General features: G+C 38.6%; 1 pseudogene; it reads left to right on the plus strand.

Annotated features, from left to right (window-relative positions):
• Positions 1 to 2,715: 2,715 nt before the first annotated feature.
• Positions 2,716 to 3,091, plus strand: LOC101417678 (putative heat shock protein HSP 90-beta-3; annotated as a pseudogene).
• Positions 3,092 to 6,877: the final 3,786 nt, after the last annotated feature.

Raw genomic sequence — 6,877 nt, forward strand, 5'->3', positions numbered from 1 at the left:
GGAATTACTACCAAGCACCAGCTGATGATGTAACTACAAAAAGACCATGAACAAAGAGATCAACTCAGACCGGGAGAATATCTCAGCCTACATGTAGTAAAAGGTGTTAAAAACTGCTTTTTGACTTTGGATAAAAAGGGGGAAATGGAAAGGACAAGTGAGTTTATATGGCTAAGAGTCTCCAACAAAGAGTCGGGAGGTCATCAGGGGGTGATGCTTATGCATGCCTCAGCAGGGTACCAGAGACAGCAAACGTAGATGGAAACCCAGGTGCTGGGTTCTCCTGAGGATTGCAGTGACCCACAGGTTCTATGGTCAAGGCAGATGGCTCTGTAGTTCTGGGCCATGTGAGTTGGCCCTATTTTGGAGTTCGTGTTCATGAGGGTGATGGAGTTGGACTCAGATATAACCTTTCTACACATGCCTCTTCTGTTACTTTTACCAGACCTGTGGTTGGTGTTTGGGTTGGTGTATACTCAGGAGACCTGAATCTCTGAACTGTCTATGTGACAGCCAGGCCCTGGGCCTCAGCAGGCTTGCAGCTCCTACCCTCTGGTTTTTTGGACTTACCCTGGCCTGCTGACAGGGAGGTGAAGAGGGTCAACCACCACACCAGGGAGCCAAGAATGCCTACAACTGCAAGCAGGAGAAATGCATCCATCATACATGTGGAATCTAAACTCCCTCTTGATGTAGAGGGGGACTGGACATAGTCATTCCAGGTCCACAAGATGGAGGAATAGAGTATGGATTAGAGTAGACTTACTGGTGTTCTGCTGGGGAACTATTGTGATTAGTAAAGGAAGAAATTGTAGTAGTGATGTGGAGAGGGTGTCCACGGTGGCTGCTGATGTTAGGGAGAGGGAAGAAGAGATATGGTGTGGGGGCATTTTCAGGAGTTGGAGTTGTCCTAGGTGGTGCTGCAGGGATGGATACTGCACTTTGTGTGTCCTGTCATGGCCTACTGGGTGGACTGAGGTAGAGTGTGGACTGATATGTGGACCATTGTCCATGTGCTGCAGCAGTTCTCCAGAATGTATTCTCCATGTGCAGTGGATGTGCCACAATGATGGAAGAGTTTGTTGATGTGGGAAGGGTGGGGTGTGTGGGGTGGAGGGTATATGGGGACCTCATATTTTTTTAATGTAAAATTCAAAAGAAAATAAAGAAGAAAAATAATAGGAAAAAAATGAGGGAGAGTTCAAAATATATGCAGATAAACAGAAATTAAGAGAATGTGTCAATAAAGAAACAGCCCTACAAGAAATACAAAAGGAAGTTCTGCATGATAAAAGGAAAGAACATGAGAGAGAGAGTTGGGGGAAAGTAGAAAAACAACTAAAAAGATAAAAAGAGAAATGAAAACCACATATGAAATACATAAGCATAAAGAAAATGTGGCTAATGTAAGTAATTCCTTGACAGTAATAATATTGAATGTTAAGAGATTAAACTCCCCAATCAAAAGACACAGATTGGCAGAATGGATAAAGGAATATTACCCATCTATATGCTTTCTGCAAGAAACTCATCTTAAACACAGGGATGCAAGGAGGCTGAAAGTGAATCATTGGAAAACAATTTGACATGCAAACAATAATCAAAAAGGGATGGGAGTAGCTATACTAATATTAGAAAAAATAGACTTTAAATGCAAAATTATTGTAAGAGACAGGGAAGGCTACTATATATTAATAAACGTGATAATGTATCAAGAAGAAAGAGCAATCATAAACATTTATTCACCTATCCATGGTACTTTAAAATACATGAGGCAAACATTGAAAAAACTAAGTAGAGAAACAGATACCTCTACAATTATAGTGGGGGACTTTAATACACCATTATCACCATTAGATAGAACATCTCAACAAAGAATCAATAAAGAAACAAAGACCTGGAATAATATATTAGAGGGTCTAGACTTAACAGACATATACAGAACATTGCACCCCAATACAGCAAGATATACATTCTTCTCAAGTGTACATGGATCATTCTCCAGGACAGACCATAAGCTATGCCACAGAACAACTCTCAATCAATTGAAAAAGATTGAAATTATACAGAATAATATCCCTGACCATACTGGAATGAAGCTGGAAATCAATTTGATGCAGAGAAACAGGTTAGGTACAAAGATATGGATGTTAAACAACTCACTTCTAGACAATCAGTAGGTCAAGGAGGAAACTGGAAAAGAAATCGGTGCTTACTTTGAAATGAATAAAAATGACAACACAATGTATCAAAACCTATGGGATTCAGCAAAAGAAGTACTGAGAGGGAAATTTATAGTTATAAATGCTTATATTTAAAAAGAAGAAAGAGCTAATATCAAAGACCTAAATGCACACCTAGAGGAATTAGAAAAAGAACAACAAACTAACCCCAAAGGAAATAGAAAGAAGAAAATAACAAAGATCAGAGAAGAGCTAAATAAATTGAAAATAAGAAAGCACTAGAAAAAATAAACAAAACCAAAAGCTGGATCTTTGAGAAAATTAATAAAATTGAAAAACTCACACTAACAAAAAAAAAAAACAGAGAGAATATGTAAATACATAAAATGAGAAAAGAGGAATGGGATATCACCACGGAACACAAAAAATAAAGAGTATTATAGCAGGATACTTTGAAAAATTGTATGCCAACAAGACAGATAATTTAGAGGAAATGTAAAAATTAATAAAAACACAAGGCTGGACAGCCAACATGGAGTGGATGATAAAAGTCCAAGCACTTCAGGACAACTCTACAATGGGCTACATGATGGCCAAAAAGCACCTGGAAATAAACACGGACCACCCCAATGTGGAGACTCTGCGACAGAAGTTTGAGGCAGACAAGAATGACAAGGCTGTCAAGGACCTGGTGGTGCTGTTGTTTGAAACTGCACTGCTGTCCTCTGGCTTCTCCCTTGAGGGTCCCCAGACCCACTGAAACCACATGTACTGCATGATCAAGCTAGGCCTGAGCATTGATGAAGATGAAGTGATAGCAGAGGAACCCAGTGCTGCTGTTCCTGATGAGATCCCCGCCCCCCACCGAAGGTGATGAAGATGCATCTCGCATGGAAGAAGTAGATTAGGAGTTCCAATCCACAAAACTTGCACCCACTGTATAGTGTCCCCCTGGCTCCCACAACAGCCTGAGTGGCCCTGTCCCACCTGGTTCCATCTATGGATATCTACTGTTATTTTTTTCCTCCTTTCCATCCTTGTGTCTAAGGTAGGATGCAAGGACCTTGTCCCATTTGACAATGGGGTTGGATGTTGTGTATTGTGAGTTTTCTGTTGTGAAATTAAAGTGTGCAAATAATGATGCTGTTTTGTACAAACACACACATACACAGACACAAGCAGCCAACATTGACAAAAGAAGAAATTCATGAACTCAATGGACCAATTACGAGTAATGGGATTGAATTAGTCATCAAAAAACCCCCAACTAAGAAGAATCCAGGACCAAATGGCTTCACAGGTGAATTCTACCAAACATTCCAGAAAGAACAAACACCAATCCTGCATTAACTCTTTCAAAAATGAGAAGCAGAAGGAATTCATATTCTTTCTATGATGCCAACATCACCCTAATACCAAAGCCACACAAAGATGCCAAAGAAAGGAAAACTATAGACAAATCTTCCTAATGATTGTAGATGATAAAATACTTGCTTATCATATTCAATAACACATCAAATAAATTATACACATTGACAAAGTCTGTTGCATCCCTTGTAAGCAAGGATCATTCAGTGTAAGAAAATCAATCAATGTGAAACACCACATAAACAGATTGAAAGAAAATAATCACTTCATAATCTCTATAGATGCAGAAAAAGCATTTGACAAAATACTGCACCCTCTCCTGATAAAAACACTGCAAAAGATAGAAATAGAAAGAAAATTCCTCAATATGATAGAGGGAATATATGAAAAACCCACAGCTAATATCATATTCAATGCTGAAATCCTAGGAGCTTTACCTCTAAGAGCTGGAACAAGATAAGAATGCCAACTCACACTGTTCTTATTTAACATTGTATTAGAAATACTTGATTCAGCACTTAGGCCAGAAAAAGATATAAAAGCCATCGAGATTGGAAAGGAAAGAGTAAAAACTTCACTATTGGCAGATAATATGATCCTATACCTCGAAAGACCTAAGAAATCTACAGCAAAGCTTCTAGAGCTTATAAATGAGTTTAGTAATATCACAGACTATAAGGTTAATGTGCAAAAATCAGTAGCATTTCTGTAAAACAATTAGCAATATGAGGAAGAAATCAAGAAAAAAATCCCATTTACAATAGCAACTAAAGGAATCAAATACCTAGGAATAAATTTAACTAAAAATGTAAATGGCTTCTGTGCAGAAAACTATACAACACTGTTAAAAGAAATCAAAGAAGACCTAAATAAATGGAAGACTAATCCCTGTTCATGAACAGGAAGGCAAAACATCAATAAGATGTCTATACTACCCAAACTCATGTACATATTTAACACAATCCCAATAATAATTGCTACAGCATTTTTTATTGAATTGGAAAAGCTAACCATGAAATTTATTTGGAAGGGGAAATACCTATTTTGATAGTCAAAGACATATCAGAAAAGAAAAAATGAAATGGGAGGAATCACACAACCTGACTTTAAAATGTACTACAAAACTACCATGTTCAAAACAGCATGACATTGGCACAAAGACAGACATACTGACCAATGGAACTGAATTAATAGTTCTGACATACATCCTCACATACGCAGTCAACTGATTTTCAACAAGGCCACCAACCCCACTGAACTGGGAGAGAATGGCCACTTCAAAAAATTGCTGCTTGGAGAACTGGATATCCATATCCAAAAGAATGAGAGGAATATCATTCACACCTTATACAAAAATTAACTTAAGATGGATCAAAGATGTAAATATAGAAGCCAAGAACATAAAGATCTTGGAAGATAATGTAGGGAAGCATCTACAGGATATTGTATTCAGAAATGGTCTCATGAACTTTACACTGAAAGCCTGAACAATGAAAGAAAAATAGATAATTGGGACCTCTCCAAAGTAAAAACATTTACACCTAAAAGGAGTTTGTCAAAAAGGGAAAAGGCAGCCTACTCAATGGGAGAAAATACTAGGGAACCATATATCTGATATAGGCCTAATATCCAGCATAAATAAAGAAATCCTACACCTCCTAAATAAAAAGACAAACAACGCAGCTGGGCCCTGAGCCTCAGCAGAGCTGTGATTCTGGTTCATTGGACTTACCCAGGTCAGCTAACAGGGAGGTGAAGATGGTCAAATACCACACGAGGGAACCAAGAGTACCAACAACTGCAAGCAGAGGAATTACTTCCAACATCCATGTGGAATCTAAGCCCCCTCTTGATCTAGAGGTGGAGTGGACATCACCATCCCAGAGTCCACAGAATGGAGTAATAAAATATGGATTAGAGTGGACTTACTGATATTCTACTATAAAAGAGATGTGATGTGGGGGCACTTTAGGGACTTTGAGTTGTCCTAAATGATATTGCAGGGTCAGATGCTGGACTTTATATGTCCTGCCATAACCTACTGAATGTACTGGGGGAGAGTGTGAACTATAGGGTAAACTATTATCTATGTAGTGCAGCAGTACTCCAAAATGTGTTCACTGAGTGCAATGAATGTGCCACAATGATGGATGTAACATTTTTTGTGATGTATTTATCTTCAAAAAAATACAATTTACAGAAATGATGGGGTGGGGCAGTCGGGTGTGGGGTATATGGGAACCCCTTATGTTTATGTTTCCTTTTATGTTTTTTAATGTAGCATTCTTTGTGGTCTATTACTTTAATTTAAAAAGTGTAAAAAATAAATAAATCAAAATAAAAATGGGCAAGTGATTTGGCACTTCTTCAAAGAAGAAATACAAAAGGCTAAAAAGCACATGAAAACATGATCAAAATCACTAGCTATGAGGGAAATGCAAATCAAAACTACAGTGAGATATCATCTTATACCGATTAGACTGGTGGCTACTAAAAATCCAGAGGACTACAAGTGTTGGAGAGGATGTGAGGAATGGGAACCTTTACCAGTGCAGATGGGAATGTAGAATGCTGCAGCCATTTTGGAGGATACTTTGACAATTCCTCAGAAAGCTAAATATAGAACTTCCCATGTGATCCATCAATCCCACTGCTGGGGATATACCCAGAAGAATTGAAAGCAGGAACATGAACAGATATATGCACACCAATGTTCATAGTGGCATTATTCACTATTGCCAAAAGCTGGAAACCATTCAAATGTCCATCAACAAATGAATGGGAGGTGGGGCAAGATGGCATCGGTATTAGTCAGGGTACTCTGGGGAAAAAGAATCAGCAAGGAATATTTGTTGATAGTAAAAAATTTATCAGAGTCTCTCAGGCAGCCATGGGGATGCACAAGTCCAGGTTCTGCAGGGAGGCTGCAATCAGGAGCTCCGACAAAAGTCCAGTGAAGATTCTTGGCGAGTTCTGGGAGATGTTGGCTGTCCAAAGAAGAGCTGGGAAATTCTCTCTCAATGCTGGAATCACTTCCACTTTTAAGGAATTCAGCTGATTGGGTTAAGCGTCACTCACTGCTGATAGCAATCTTCCTTTTTGATGTAATTATAACCAGCTATCTATGATTTACCACAGCAGTATAGTCAATGGTGACTAAAGTCCATAAATGCACTTGTATTACAGTTACCCCAGTGCTTGCTTTTTTCTTTTTTTTTTTTAATATTACATTCAAAAAATTAGAGGTCCCATTCAACCCCACCGCCCCCACCCCCCACTCCCCCCACAGCAACACTCTCTCCCATCATCATGACACATCCATTGCA

Source organism: Dasypus novemcinctus, chromosome X (genome assembly GCF_030445035.2).
Source record: "Dasypus novemcinctus isolate mDasNov1 chromosome X, mDasNov1.1.hap2, whole genome shotgun sequence".
Lineage (NCBI taxonomy): Eukaryota > Metazoa > Chordata > Mammalia > Cingulata > Dasypodidae > Dasypus > Dasypus novemcinctus.